Consider the following 16,621-nt stretch of genomic DNA (forward strand, 5'->3'; position numbering starts at 1 on the left):
AGTGAGAATACATATGACACTAGTAAAATCAGACACAGCATAAAAGGAGGAGCTAAAATGGGGTTTGGTTGCAAAGCAGTTTCAAAGGAAGGCAGGGAGAGCATCAGCAAAGATTACAAGGGTGCAGAAGAGAGTAGGCATCAGTGACAAAACATATGATACTGGCACTTGGTCACGTCATAAAAGAAGATGCAGGGATGGATTTGGGTTGCAAAGTGGGTTAGCAGGGGAAGTAGCAAGAGAAGGCAGGGAGAGCAGCAGCAACAAACGCCTCCAGTGATATAGAACAGGGCAGGCATCAGTGACAATACATATGCCACTGGCAAAATCAGACATACCATAAAGAAGATGCAGGGATGGAGTTGGATTGCAAAGCAGGTCCAAAGGAAGGCAGGCAGAGCATCAGCAAAGATCCCCAGTGTACAGAACAGAGTGGGCATCAGTGACAATACAAATGACACTGGTAAATTCAGACATACCTTAAAGAAGACGCAGGGATGGAGTTGGATTGCAAAGCAGTTTCAAAGGAAGGCAGGCAGAGCATCAGCAAAGATTATCTGGGGTAAAAAACAGAGCAGGCATCAGTGACAATACATATGATATGACAAAATCAGTCGCAGCATAAAAGGAGGAGCTGGGGTGCAAAGTGGTTTGCAGGGGAAACAGCAAGAGTAGGCAGGGAGAGCATCAGCAGCAAAAAAAAAACAAAACAATGGATACAGAACAGAGCTAAAACCAGTGACAATACCTATGACACTGGTAAAATCAGACACAGCATAAAAGGAGGAGGTAGGGTGGAGGTGGGTTGCAAAGCAGTTTAAAAGGGAAGCAGCAAGAGAAGGCAGGTAGAGCAGCAGCAACAAACCCCTCCAGTGGTTAAGAACAGAGCAGGCATCATTGACAATACATATGACACTGGTCAAATCAGACATACCATAAAGAAGATGCAGGGATGGAGTTGGGTTGCAAAGTGGTTTGCAAAAGGAGGCAGGGAGAGCAGCAGCAAAGATTACCCTGGGGGACAGAACAGAGTGAGCATCAGTGACAATATGTACAACACTGGTAAAATCAGAAAACATTAAAGGAAGAGCGTCAGTGGAGGTGGGTTGCAAAGTGGTTTGCAGAGGGAGCAGCAAGTGAAGGCAGGTAGAGCATCAGCAGCAAAAAAAACCCCCAATGGGTACAGAACAGAGCTGAAACCAGTGACGATACATATGACACTGGTAAAATCAGACACAGCATAAAAGGAGGAGCTGAGGTGGAGGTGGGTTGCAAAGCAGTTTACAAGGGAAGAAGCAAGAGAAGGCAGGTAGAGTAGCAGCAACAAAACCCTCCAGTGGTAAAGACCAGAGCAGGCATCATTGACAATACATATGACACTGGTCAAATCAGACATACCATAAAGAAGATGCAGGGATGGAGTTGGGTTGCAAAGTGGCTTGCAAAAGGAGGCAGGGAGAGCAGCAGCAAAGATTCCCTGGGGTACAGAACAGAATGAGCATCAGTGACAATATGTACAACACTGGTAAAAATCAGACACAGCATTAAAGGAAGAGCGTCGGTGGAGGTGGGTTGCAAAGTGGTTTGCAAAGGGAGCAGCAAGATGAGGCAGGGAGAGCAGCAGCAACAAAACCCTACAGTGTTACAGAACAGAGCAGGCATCAGTGACGATATATATAACACTGGTAAAAACAGACCCAGCATAAAAGGAGGTTTTCAAAGTGGTTGGCAGGGGAAGCAGAAAGAGAAGGCAGGGAGAGCAGCAGCAAAGATTCCCTGGGGTACAGAACAGAATGAGCATCAGTGATAATATGTACAAAACTGGTAAAATCAGACAGCATTAAAGGAAGAGTGCCAGTGGAGGTGGATTGCAAAGCGGTTTGCAAAGGGAGCAGCAAGATGAGGCTGGGAGAGCAGCAGCAACAAAACCCTCCAGTGTTACAGAACAGAGCAGGCATCAGTGACTGTACTTATAACACTGGTAGAAACAGACCCAGCATAAAAGGAGGTTTTCAAAGTGGTTGGCAGGGGAAGCAGAAAGAGAAGGCAGGGAGAGCAGCAGCAAAGATTTCACTTCATGCATTCTTCTGCATGAAATTTGGCATTTATGCTTATGTCTTGAGATTTTGTATAATTTTGCAAAACTGGGAAAATGCATAACATTGCAGACTGTGCTCTGCCAGGACGTGAGTTTTCTTGTTAGACTGACATTCATCATTCATTTAGAACGGACGATTTCTCATTCAGCCAGCTTGTGATTTACAAATATTAAAGCCTTCAATATTAGTTTTCACAAGTTGAAAAGTTCAACAGAACTGAAACTCACATTTTTCATTCTTATCAGGAACTCCTTTTTGCACTTCCACCCCTTTATTCAAGAGTGGGCCTACATTATTTATAAACGATACACCAACAGTTTTTAAGATCAGCATGCTCCAGTTGAACTCTGGTGAACTCTGACGTGCAGATCAATCGCGAGCCGTCTTGACAGCGCTGACCTTTGAAGGAACACAGAGCCCGAGAATCCAATGCGGAGGAAGCTATCATGGCTTATTATCTCTGTTGCACTATACCCTTATATTTAACCTTCCACTGTCTGAGCTCTACAGCTCCACAAAGGAGGAACGTAAGCAGACATTTATGAGGTCAACTGTACAGAAACATCCTCTGAATTTCGCACAGCACTGCACAGGTTCAAAGGGAACAAGTGGGGATGACTGTCTTTATTTAGCTCTGGGCAGCCAATCATTTTCCAAACAGGCCACTTACTCTGCAACAAAAGTCATTCCTTGTCAGATTTGATTGCAACTCATACTTGATGACTTGTTGGTGTTAATTTGCTTGGCTGTCAGAGTAACAAAAGCTTCTTTTGATCAGATGAGACAAGAGAATGGAGTTCAGATTGTTAAATTAGCTATCACAGTAAATAAGTGTTGATTAAGTCTTCCCAGAAAGTCCTTGGCAGTTGGATATTTTGAAACAGGAGGAAGTCTAGCCCAGAGCCGAAGCTAAATAAATCCCCGATGTGGTCCAGACGCTGCTGGTGGAAGATGAAGCAGTACGAGGAAACGAGCAGGGACACTCGTATCTACAAATCCAGCAGCAGTGTGAGGCTAACAATACAGGTGTGCAGCGGTGCTATTGGATCCATATAACAGGCTGATGAGGAAATCTGATATCTCAATTGACAGAGCCAGAAGATGATGACTCAACGTTGTGAGCGATGTAATCGATTACAGTTTGTATTGTTGGTTTTCATATGGACTTGGGTTCTTACAGGACTGGATTCCCCAAGCGCTTCCATTCAAACACAGCCTGAGTGTCAAAATGACGGTGGATTCCAATGGAGTGAGATGATCCCTATCTTTCACATACATAATACATGAAAAGCCAAGGCAGGGAGAGCAGCAGCAAAGACCCCCAAGGTACAGAACAGAGCGGGCATCAGTGGATGATACATATGACACTGGTTAAATCAGACATGGTCTTAAAGGAGGTGCCAAGATGAAGGTGGGTTGCAAAGCAGTTTGCAGGGGAAGCAGCAAAAGAAGGCAGGGAGAGCATCAGCAGAATCAAAACAATGGGTACAGAACAGAGCAGACATCAGTGATAATACATATTTCACTGGTTAATACAGATTTAATATATTCTACTAAGTCAAGACTCTGAGGAACTCAGTCAACGACTCCATGTGACTACCATTAGCGAACCAACGACTCTTAGAGACCTGTATTTTCCATCTCCCTCCACCATTCTGTTCAGAAGTGTAGAAGCCTTTCTGAGGATTGTTGACACTTTTTAAATATATTCTACTGAGGCTAGACTTTGAGGAACTCAGTCAACGACTCCATGTGACTACCATTAGAACACCAACGACTCTTAGAGACTTATGTTTTCCAGCTCCCTCCACCAGTCTGTTCAGAACTGAAGAAGCCTTTCTGAGGATTTATGACACTTCTTTAATATATTCTACTAAGTCAAGACTCTGAGGAACTCAGTCAACGACTCCATGTGACTACCATTAGCGAACCAACGACTCTTAGAGACCTGTATTTTCCAGCTCCCTCCACAAGTCTGTTCAGAATGTAGAAGCCATTTGTGACAGATGTGAAACATCTTCAAGAATTTTAAGTCTAGAGTCACAAGAACCAGGTCAACGACTCCATGTAACTGGCATAAGCACACCAACGACTCTTAGAGGCTTATGTTTTCCAGCTCCCTCCACCAGTCTGTTCAGAACTGAAGAAGCCCTTCTTAGGATTGTTGACACTTCTTTAATATATTCTACTAAGTCAAGACTCTGAGGAACTCAGTCAACGACTCCATGTGACTACCATTAGCGAACCAACGACTCTTAGAGACTTGTATTTACCAGCTCCCTCCACAAGTCTGTTCAGAATGTAGAAGCCATTTGTGACAGATGTGAAACATCTACGAGAATTTTAAGTCTAGATTCACAAGAACCAGGTTAACGACTCCATGTAACTGGCATAAGCACACCAACGACTCTTAGAGGCTTATGTTTTCCAGCTCCCTCCACCAGTCTGTTCAGAACTGAGGAAGCTTTTCTGAGGATTTATGACACTTCTTTAATATATTCTACCAAGGCTAGACTCTGAGGAACTCAGTCAACGACTCCATGGGACTACCATAAGCAAACTAACGACTCTTAGAGGCTTATATTTTCCAGCTCCCTCCACCATTCTGTTCAGAAGTGAAGAAGCCTTTCTTAGGATTGTTGACACTTCTTTAATATAGTCTACTAAGGCTAGACTCTGAGGAACTCAGTCAACGACTCCATGTGACTACCATTAGAACACCAACGACTCTTAGAGGCTTATGTTTTCCAGCTCCCTCCACCAGTCTGTTCAGAACTGAAGAAGCCTTTCTTAGGATTGTTGACACTTCTTTAATATATTCTACTAAGGCTAGACTCTGAGGAACTCAGTCAACGACTCCATGTGACTACCATTAGAACACCAACGACTCTTGGAGACTTATATTTACCAGCTCCCTCCACCAGTTCGCTCAGAACCAAAGAGTCTGTTCTAATCAGAGATGAAAAGCCTTCAAGAATGTTCTACCAAGCCCAGACTCACAGGAACCAGGTCAACGACTCCACTAACGACTCCATTTGACTACCATTAGCACACCAACAGCTTTTACAGGCTTATATTAACCAAACTTTGAATTTGACATTTGAAAACACTGTGCTACCTACAGGATGAGATCAGGAAAGAAGATATTTTTTAGTTGGGGCCATGCATACAGCAATATGTCCTCACTCTACTTGGACACACTTGTCTGTATCTATACAAGAATGACATTGTGTTTAATAAAGCATGTGATTGAAGCAGAGTACAATCATTGTGCTTTTTAGAAATGAATTGTAGCATCCTCTCGAACACCTGCTCCCTGCAGCTTCAATAAGATTGATTTATGCTTGACCTAGGATGTACCAAAATTGGTCTTCTGGCAGGACTGACAACAAGCTTTCAAACAAACTCTGCAAGTAAAACCAGGGCCCTTTACTGGTAAAGCAATCATGTAAGACTTGCAGCTGCCAATTGTGTTCTTTGTTAAGTAAATTGCGCCTCTGTCCTTGTTTTGAAGCGGCTCTTGAGTGATTCGAGTGGAGCTGTGGGGAATTTGTTTGAGCATGGAGTTGTTTGGAGCAAGGTAGAAGAGGGAACAGACAATTCCGTGTGCTGGAACACTCGCCCACCCCGCTCAGCTCGCCTCACATCCTCTGGTACAGAGGCAGGATTAGTCCAGCTGATTTATGGGAAGTAGGGAAGTTCACGTTGTGTAATGACTTGCATGAAAGTCTCTTGTCAGATCTGCTGGACATCATTCGAAGATTCAAGTTATCACTGGGGATACTAAAGCTCTGTTGGTTGGCATTGGGACCTGATTGGATGGTAACAACATTTATTTTCCAAAGTTTATTTTGGGGCCTTTATTCAGAGACAGGACAGTGGATAGAGTAGGAAAATGGGAAGAGAGTGGTGTTCAAAGATACAGTTAGAATCGCACTTGGGGTTTTATGTAGCGTTTCATTATAGCTTTTATATTGATTTTAATGTTGTTTTATTAATACATTTATTTAAAACTATATGTATTTTATTCACTTATATATTTTTAACATTTTATCTTAATAGTTTTATTTATTTTGGACTTTTTTTTATTCTTATTTAATTAAACAATTTGTTTTTATTATTTCAAATATTTTAAACTTTTTGTCTGTCTGTTATTTTATTTAATTTTAACTGTTTGTCTTCTTGTTATTTTGTTTATTTCCAACTATTTCTTTTTTATTATTGTATTTATTTTAAAAATTTGCTTTCCATTATTTTATTTATTTTACTTTTACTTTTTTTTTTTTTTAACTATTTGGAATTAATATGAAATTTAATTTTAACTACATTTTTTTATTATTAAACTTTTCTAACTGTTTATTATTATTTCAAATATTTTCAACTTTTTGTCTGTCTATTATTTTATTTAATTTTAACTCTTTGTCTTGTTATTTTGTTTATTTCTAACTGTGTTTTTTTATTATTGTATTTATTTTAAAAATTTGCTTCCCATTATTTTATTTTTTAAATTTTTTAATTTATACATTTTAACTAATTGCTTTTATTATTGTATTCATTTCTCACTATTAATTTGTATTATTTGTATTTATTTTAAACTACTTGGAATTAATATAAATTATTTTTTTAACTACTATTTTTTATTATTAAACTTATTTAACTGTTTATTCTTATTTCAAATATTTTAAACTTTTTGTCTGTCTATTATTTTATTTTATTTTAACTGTTTGTCTTCTTGTTATTATGTTTATTTCTAACTGTGTTTTTTATTATTGTATTTATTTTAAAAATTAGCTTTCCATTATTTTATTTTTTTTATTTTTTTATTTATACATTTTAACTAATTGCTTTTATTATTGTATTCATTTCTAACTATTAATTTGTATTATTTGTATTTATTTTTAACTATTTGGAATTAATATGAAATTTAATTTTAACTACAATTTTTTATTCTTAAACTTTTCTAACTGTTTATTATTATTTCAAATATTTTCAACTTTTTGTCTGTCTATTATTTATTTAATTTTAACAGTTTGTCTTTTTGTTATTTTGTATATTTCTTACTTTGTTTTTATTATTGTATTTATTTTCAAATTTGTTTTTCATTCTTTCATTTTTTTGTATTATTATATTTCATTTTTAACAATTTGTTTTTATATTATTTGATTTATTTTTAGCTATTTGTTTTTATTATTTGTCTTTTAAGTTTCATAGATATTTTTAATGCATTTATTGTATCTTCAACTTTAATTTTTACCTTTTTCAATGTACTAATTTCAACTTTTAACATTCTTATTATTATTTTGATGTTTTGAAATTTTTTAATTACATACATTTTATTGATGTAAGGATGCATTAGTGACCTGGCCTTATTTTTTTCAACAACAACGACAGCCACTGATGGACACATCCACTGAACAGGGCATGAGCAGCTCTGCTGACAGTGGACAGCTCCTGGTGCTGAAACAAAGCACCACCGCTGCGTCAGTCATCGCCTGAATCACACTCTTTTTGGCAGTTTGCCAACAAAAACAAAAGCACAAGATGATTCAGCTTTTCAAACCTTGGCTACAACACAGTTTAGCCCACAGGAAAGACTACTTTGAGGATGCCACGTCCTCACATAGAGCTACAAGACTCACCGGCTCCAGAGGGATTTGAATTTGCCGCCTAACTTCTCTGTTTCATTACATTCGTTGGACTTTTTTCTGTCTGCGTGTCTGGATCAGCAGCAGAAAGGTTGCTGAGGCGGGAAAAACACAGGATAGACAGAGATAACCCCATGTGGTTGACTCCTGAGAAACTCTGCGACACTCTCTTAAACACACTTCCTCGTCAGGCAGATTATAGCCTCCCTGCGTAAGCTTGAAACAGTATCCGCTCGCTTGCTTTGCTCACTCCGCACACAGGCACAACGCTGTGAGGAGAACTATTCTCATCACGCCTCTGCAGCATGCTGCAGGTTACCTTGTACAGAGGCATAATTAGACCATATTAGTGTCAGTCCTCTTGTGTGGGTGCGTGCATGCGTGTGCGCACGTGCACATTAGGAGTTTACTCAGGCGCTTGAAAACTGCTTCATCATGGTCAGTAATGGACTTTGACTGTTACAACATCCCTGGTTTGAAATTAAGCACAGTGAATTTATTGGGTAATATATTAAAATAAAAAAGTTAAGGGTCCTTTGTTTCTCATCAGCGTCTATTACTGATGACAAGGACACCTCCTAACTAAGCATAAAAATGTAGTTGAATATATTTTCATATATTGAAAACTCCCTTTGTAAGATTTTGATTTATTCCACCAGCCCCCTAAGTGGCTTAAAGGTGGTCATGTACCATGCAAGAGAACATAAATCAAGTTAAGTGTTTAATAGCTGCTTCTCACAGCTTGAGTCCTCCATTAAATATGTTCCATGAATTACTAAATCATCTTTGTTTTTGCATGTTTGACTATAAAGAGAATACTGAAGTGGCAGGGAGCTCCGGTACAGGCCAGTGAAAGCATTGTGATGTGTGGAGGATGGTGTTCCAAAGGAGAAACAATCCCAGGGAGAAAAGAAAATATATAAAAAGAGGAATGAAACAAGTGCAAGCATTGTGATGTGTGGGGGATGATGTTCCCAAGGAGAAACAATCCCAAGGAGAAATAAATCCAAAACAAAAAAATGAAACAGTGCAAGATCCGTCAGGTGTGGAGGATGGTGTTCCCAAGGAGAAAATTCAAGACAACAGGAATTTAACAAGTGAAAGTTCTATGAGGGGTGAAGGATGGTGTTCCCAAGGAGAAACTCCCAAACAAGAGAAATGAAACAAGTACAAGCCCTGTCAGGTGTGGAGGATGGTGTTCCAAAGGAGAAACAATCCCAGGGAGAAAAGAAAATATATATCAAGAGGATTGAAACAAGTGCAAGCATTGTGATGTGTGGGGGATGAGGTTCCCAAGGAGAAACAATCCCAAGGAGAAATAAATCCAAAACAAAAAAATTAAACAGTGCAATATCCGTCAGGTGTGGAGGATGTTGTTCCCAAGGAGAAAATTCAAGACAACAGGAATTTAACAAGTGAAAGTTCTATGAGGGGTGAAGGATGGTGTTCCAAAGGAGAAACTCCCAAACAAGAGCAATGAAGCAAGTACAAGCCCTGTCAGGTGTGGAGGATGGTGTTCCCAAGGAGAAAATCCCAAACAAGAGGAATGAAACAAGTACAAGCCCTGTCAGGTGTGGAGGATGGTGTTCCCAAGGAGAAAGTCCCAAACAAGAGGAATGAAACAAGTGCAAGCATTATGATGTGTGGAGGATGATGTTCCCAAGGAGAAACAATCCCAAGGAGAAATAAATCCAAAACAAAAAAATGAAACAGTGCAAGATCCGTCAGGTGTGGAGGATGGTGTTCCCAAGGAGAAAATTCAAGACAAAAGGAATGAGACAAGTATAAGCTGTGTGAGGTTTGGAGGATGGAGTTCCTAAGGAGAAAAAATCTCAAAGAAGAGGAATTTAATAAGTGCAAGCCCTGTGAGGTGTGGGGGATGGTGTTCCCAAGTCGAGAATCCCAAACTAGAGGATGGAACAAGTGCAAGCTCTGTGAGGTGTGGAGGATGGTGTTCCCAAGGAGAAAAAAATCAATAACAACAGGAATTTAACAAGTGAAAGTTCTATGAAGGGTGAAGGATGGTGTTCCCAAGGAGAAACTCCCAAACAAGAGAAATGAAACAAGTACAAGCCCTGTCAGGTGTGGAGGATGGTGTTCCCAAGGAGAAAATCCCAAGCAAGAGGAATGATACAAGTTCAAGCCCTGTGAGGTTTGGAGGATAGAGTTCCCAAGGAGAAAATCCCACACAAGAGGAATGATACAAGTACAAGCCCTGTCAGGTGTGGAGGATGGTGTTCCAAAGGAGAAACAATCCCAAGAAGAAATGAAAATATATAAAAAGAGGATTGAAACAAGTGCAAGCATTGTGATGTGTGGGGGATGAGGTTCCCAAGGAGAAACAATCCCAAGGAGAAATAAATCCAAAACAAACAATGAAACAGTGCAAGACCCGTGAGGTGTGGAGGATGGTGTTCCCAAGGAGAAAATTCAAGACAAAAGGAATGAGACAAGTTTAAGCTGTGTGAGGTTTGGAGGATGGAGTTCCTAAGGAGAAAAAATCCCAAAGAAGAGGTATTAAACAAGTGCAAGCCCTGGGAGGTGTGGCCGATGATGTTCCCAAGGAGAAGAAATCCCAAGGAGAAAATCCCAAAGAAGAGGAATGAAACAGTTCGAACCCTGAGGTATGGAGGATGGTGTTCCCAAGTAGAGAATCCCAAACTAGAGGATGGAACAAGTGCAAGCTCTGTGAGGTGTGGAGGATGGTGTTCCCAAGGAGAAGAAATCCCAAGGAGAAAAAAATCAATAACAGGAATTTAACAAGTGAAAGTTCTATGAGGGGTGAAGGATGGTGTTCCCAAGGAGAAACTCCCAAACAAGAGAAATGAAGCAAGTACAAGCCCTGTCAGGTGTGGAGGATGGTGTTCCCAAGGAGAAAGTCCCAAACAAGAGGAATGAAACAAGTGCAATCATTGTGATGTGTGGAGGATGATGTTCCCAAGGAGAAACAATCCCAAGGAGAAATAAATCCAAAACAAAAAAATGAAACAGTGCAAGGTCCGTCAGGTGTGGAGGATGGTGTTCCCAAGGAGAAAATTCAAGACAAAAGGAATGAGACAAGTTTAAGCTGTTTGAGGTTTGGAGGATGGAGTTCCTAAGGAGAAAAAATCCCAAAGAAGAGGACTTAAACAAGTGCAAGCCCTGTGAGGTGTGGCGGATGGTGTTCCCAAGGAGAAGAAATCCCAAGGAGAAAATCCCAAAGAAGAGGAATGAAACAGTGCGAACCCTGAGGTATGGAGGATGGTGTTCCCAAGTAGAGAATCCCAAACTATAGGATGGAACAAGTGCAAGCTCTGTGAGGTGTGGAGGATGGTGTTCCCAAGGAGAAGAAATCCCAAGGAGAAAAAAAAACCCCAATAACAACAGGAATTTAACAAATGAAAGTTCTATGAGGGGTGAAGGATGGTGTTCCCAAGGAGAAAGTCCCAAACAAGAGAAATGAAACAAGTACAAGCCCTGTCAGGTGTGGAGGATGGTGTTCCCAAGGAGAAAGTCCCAAACAAGAGGAATGAAACAAGTACAAGCCCTGTCAGGTGTGGATGATGGTGTTCCCAAGGAGAAACAATCCCAGGGAGAAAAGAAAATATATAACAAGAGGAATGAAACAAGTGCAAGCATTGTGATGTGTGGGGGATGATGTTCCCAAGGAGAAACAATCCCAAGGAGAAATAAATCCAAAACAAAAAAATTAAACAGTGCAAGATCCGACAGGTCGGGAGGATGGTGTTCCCAAGGAGAAAATTCAAGACAAAAGGAATGAGACAAGTTTAAGCTGTGTGAGGTTTGGAGGATGGAGTTCCTAAGGAGAAAAAATCTCAAAGAAGAGGAATTAAACAAGTGCAAGCCCTGTGAGGTGTGGAGGATGGTGTTCCCAAGGAGAAGAAATCCCAAGGAGAAAATCCCAAAGAAGAGGAATGAAACAGTGCAAGCCCTGAGGTATGGAGGATGGTGTTCCCAAGGTGAAGAAATCCCAAGGAGAAAAAAATCAATAACAACAGGAATTTAACAAGTGAAAGTTCTATGAGGGGTGAAGGATGGTGTTCCCAAGGAGAAACTCCCAAACAAGAGAAATAAAACAAATACAAGACCTGTCAGGTGTGGAGGATGGTGTTCCCAAGGAGAAAGTCCCAAACAAAAGGAATGAAACAAGTGCAATCATTGTGATGTGTGGAGGATGATGTTCCCAAGGAGAAACAATCCCAAGGAAAAATAAATCCAAAACAAAAAAATGAAACAGTGCAAGATCCGTCAGGTCGGGAGGATGGTGTTCCCAAGGAGAAAATCGAAGACAAAAGGAATGATACAAGTTTAAGCTGTTTGAGGTTTGGAGGATGGAGTTCCTAAGGAGAAAAAATCCCAAAGAAGAGGACTTAAACAAGTGCAAGCCCTGTGAGGTGTGGCGGATGATGTTCCCAAGGAGAAGAAATCCCAAGGAGAAAATCCCAAAGAAGAGGAATGAAACAGTGCGAACCCTGAGGTATGGAGGATGGTGTTCCCAAGTAGAGAATCCCAAACTAGAGGATGGAACAAGTGCAAGCTCTGTGAGGTGTGGAGGATGGTGTTCCCAAGGAGAAGAAATCCCAAGGAGAAAAAAAACAACAACAGGAATTTAACAAGTGAAAGTTCTATGAGGGGTGAAGGATGGTGTTCCCAAGGAGAAAGTCCCAAACAAGAGGAATTAAACAAGTACAAGCCCTGTCAGGTGTGGATGATGGTGTTCCCAAGGAGAAAATCCCAAACAAGAGGAATGATACAAGTTCAAGCCCTGTGAGGTTTGGAGGATAGAGTTCCCAAGGAGAAAACACCAAACAAGAGAAATGAAACAAGTACAAGCCCTGTCAGGTGTGGAGGATGGTGTTCCCAAGGAGAAAGTCCCAAACAAGAGGAATGAAACAAGTACAAGCCCTGTCAGGTGTGGATGATGGTGTTCCCAAGGAGAAAATCCCAAACAAGAGGAATGATACAAGTTCAAGCCCTGTGAGGTTTGGAGGATAGAGTTCCCAAGGAGAAAACACCAAACAAGAGGAATGAAACAGTGCAAGCCCTGTCAGGTGTGGAGGATGTCGTTCCCAATGAGAAAGTCCCAAACAAGAGGAATGAAACAAGTACAAGCCCTATGAGGTGGGGAGGATGGTGTTCCCAAGGAGAAAATCCCTTACAAGAGGGTGGTACAAGTGCAAACCCTCTGAGGGGTTCCTAAGGAGAAAATCCCAAAGACAATGAAAAAAACAAGAGGTTAAAAATCCTAAACATGTGCGTATCAAATATAAGAAGTAGTTTTTCTGCTGCATTAAGGACTTGTGTCCTGTAAAGTACTTCCAAGGGGTCCATTTTTTTTTTTGAGGGCAGTGTCAACAACCTCCTCGGATCAATTCAGTCTAAGCAAACAGTCCAGAAATAACAAGGCTGTTGGATTCAATAATTCATAGTACCAGGGGAAGTGCTTTGAACGGCGCACATTGTTTGCCTTTGACTCAGACTGATTCCCTCTTCTCCAGCTGCAGGTTTTGTCTTTATCAAATGAGGTGGAAGTATTCTTTCAGCGAGGAAGTGTGCACGCGCCTCCCCCTGATTCACATGCTCAGCGCTGATGAAATACCGTATTTGGATTTGAAATTCATATCTCACCCCCCTCTCCCTTTGCTTCATCTCGTTGCAAAAACCCGTGTGAATTCCGCTCATACATTCCAAGCTGAGTATTCACCGCACACTGGTTGTAGTCATCGCAGGCCATGAGACATGAAGATGTTGTAATGTGTTTTCATTTGGCGTCTGGTTGCCTCACTTGACAGGATATCAGAGCAGAGTGGACTGTTTATGAGAACGCAGGCGCTGCCTCTCAGGACTGTATTATTTTAGGTTGAGGGCCATTCAGAAGGAAATCATAATGTGTTTCTGCTTTGTTCGCCACTGAGATGATACTGTTTCATGGGATTCACTGGTAATAAAAAGAGATAGAGAGAGAGAAATACCTTCTTACATCTTCGTATTTTTAACTTGTTTTTGTGTATCATTTGTTTCATTCCTCCTGTGACATATTACCTATGTCTGTTTCTTCATCTTTCGCCCCGAGGCTCTCCATCTTTCCCCAGGCCAACTGGTAATACATCTTTGAAGTCCTTCCCATCCTCCACCTCTCCACCACTCCACTAAATACTAAACTCTCCCGCCGTTTTCCATCACTTAAACACAAAACCTTTCTCTGCATCATGCTCCCCATTAAGAAGCACCTGTCGTCATCTGGGCTGTGCTGCCTCTCTTTAATATCACCATCATTTGTCTGATTATCTACTGTATGACCTTTGGCCTGGCAGACTCTGTGTGACTGTATAAATGTCACGATGGAATGTCACAAAGTGAATATAATGAATTATACTGCACAACCAAAGCTCACAAAATAGGGGCTATTAATGTTAAATCTGTTTTTTTTATTAATATATGATTTAAAAAAAATTAGCTTTTAAAAACAATCAAGAAAAAACTCAAAAAAAAAGAAAATATTAATTTCTAATATGCTAAATGAGAGGTGTGTGTCTCTGTCCATGGTGCTGAATCCTGAGCTGTGAGCTGCTATCTATAGTTTATCCATAGTTTAGAGTTCCTCTGTGTAACATCAGAGGTGTGTGTTTCTATCTATGGTACCAAACAATGAGTGTGTGTCTCTGTCCATGGTACTGAATCTTGAACTGTGATGTGCTATCAATGGTCAAGCTGTAGTTTAGAGGTCCTGTGTGTAACATAAGAGTATATAACTTTCCCTGGTACCAGAAAAATAAGTGTCTCTGTCCATGGTGCTGAATTCTGAGCTATGAGCTGCTATCTATGATTTTGCCATAGTTTTGAGGTCCTCTATGTAACGTAAGAGGTTTATGTTTCTGTCTATGGTACCATAACATAAGTGTGTCTCTGTCCATGGTGCTGAATCCTGAGCTGTGGGCTGCTATCTATGGTACCAAACAATGAGTGTGTGTCTCTGTCCATGGTACTGAATCTTGAACTGTGATGTGCTATCTATGGTCAAACTGTAGTTTCGAGGTCCTGTGTGTAACATAAGAGTATATAACTTTCCCTGGTACCAGAAAAATAAGTGTCTCTGTCCATGGTGCTGAATCCTGAGCTATGAGCTGCTATCTATGATTTTGCCATAGTTTTGAGGTGCTCTATGTAAAGTAAGAGGTTTATGTTTCTGTCTATGGTACCATAACACAAGTGTGTCTCTGTCCATGGTGCTGAATCCTGAGCTGTGGGCTGCTATCTATGGTACCAAACAATGAGTGTGTGTCTCTGTCCATGGTACTGAATCCTGAACTGTGATGTGCTATCTATGGTCAAACTGTAGTTTAGAGGTCCTGTGTGTAACATAAGAGCATATAACTTTCCCTGGTACCAGAAAAATAAGTGTCTCTGTCCATGGTGCTGAATCCTGAGCTATGAGCTGCTATCTATGATTTTGCCATAGTTTTGAGGTCCTCTATGTAACGTAAGAGGTTTATGTTTCTGTCTATGGTACCATAACATAAGTGTGTCTCTGTCCATGGTGCTGAATCCTGAGCTATGAGCTGCTATCTATGGTTTAACCATAGTTTTGAGGTCCTCTATGTAACGTAAGAGGTTTATGTTTCTGTCTACGGTACCATAACATAAGTGTGTCTCCTGTCCATGGTGCTTAATCCTGAGCTGTGGGCTGCTATCTATGGTTTAACTGTAGTTTTGAGGTCCTGTGTGTAATATAAGAGGTGTATGTTTCTGTCTTTGGTACCACACAATGAGTGTGTGTCTCTGTGTATGGTGCTGAATCCTGAGCTGTCATGTGCTATCAATGGTTAAACTGTTGTTTTGAGGTCCTGTCTGTAACATAAGAGATGTATGTTTGTATCTGTGGTACCAAAATCAAGCGTGTGTCTCTGTCCATGGTGATGAATCCTGAGCTGTTAGCTGCTATCTGTGATTTAACCATACCTTTGAGGTCCTTTGTGTAACATAAGAGGTGTGTGTTTCTATCCAAGGTACCAAAAAAAAAGTGTGTGTCTCTGTCCATGGTGCTTAATCCTGAGCAATGAGCTGCTATCTATGATTTTACCATAGCTTTGAGGTCCTGTGTTACATAACAGTTGTGTGTTTCTATCTATGGAACCACTATGTTAGTGTGTGTCTCTGTCCATGGTGCTAAATCCTGAGCTGTTAGCTGCTATCTGTGACTTTACCATAGCTTTGAGGTCCTCTGTGTAACATAAGAGGTGTGTGTTTCTATCTATGGTACCAAACAATGAGTGTGTGTCTCTGTCCATGGTGCTGAATCCTGAGCTATGAGCTTCTATCTATGGTTTAACTGTAGTTTTGAGGTCCTGTGTCCAACATAAAAGGTGTATGTTTCTATCAATGGAACCACTATATAAGTGTGTGTCTCTGTCCACGGTGCTGAATCCTGAGCTATGAGGTGCAATCTCAGAATTAACCCTAGCTTTTAAGGTTCTCTGTGTAACATAAGAGGTGTATGTTTCTGTCTATTGTACCATAACATAAGTGTGTCTCTGTCCATGGTGCTGAATCTGGAGCTATGATCTGCTATCTATGGTTGAACCCTTGTTTTGAGGTCCTGTGTGTAACATAAGAGGTATATGTAACTATCCATGGTACCAAAAAGTAAGTGTGTGTCTCTGTCCATGGTGCTGAATCTGGAGCTATGAGCTGTTATCTCATATTTAACCACAGTTTTGAGGTCCTGTGTGTAACATAAGAGGCGTCTGTTTCTGAACCCTTGTTTTGAGGTCCTGTGTGTAACATAAGAGGTGTATGTATCTATCCATGGTACCAAACAATGATTGTGTGTCTCTGTCCATGGTGCTGAATCTGAAGCTATGAGCTGTTATCTCATAT

General features: G+C 40.6%; 1 long non-coding RNA gene across 1 annotated transcript in view; it reads right to left on the reverse strand.

Moving 5' to 3' along the window:
• Positions 1-477: 477 nt before the first annotated feature.
• LOC117808388 overlaps positions 478-16,621 on the reverse strand; it is a 63,390-nt gene continuing 47,246 nt past the window's right edge. The window contains exons 3-4 of the long non-coding RNA XR_004630285.1: positions 935-1,014; positions 478-557 (exon numbers count right to left, since the gene is read on the reverse strand). This is a non-coding gene — a long non-coding RNA (uncharacterized LOC117808388). The remainder of the gene's footprint in view (positions 558-934; positions 1,015-16,621) is intronic.

This window comes from Notolabrus celidotus, chromosome 24 (genome assembly GCF_009762535.1).
Source record: "Notolabrus celidotus isolate fNotCel1 chromosome 24, fNotCel1.pri, whole genome shotgun sequence".
Classification (NCBI taxonomy): Eukaryota; Metazoa; Chordata; class Actinopteri; order Labriformes; family Labridae; genus Notolabrus; species Notolabrus celidotus.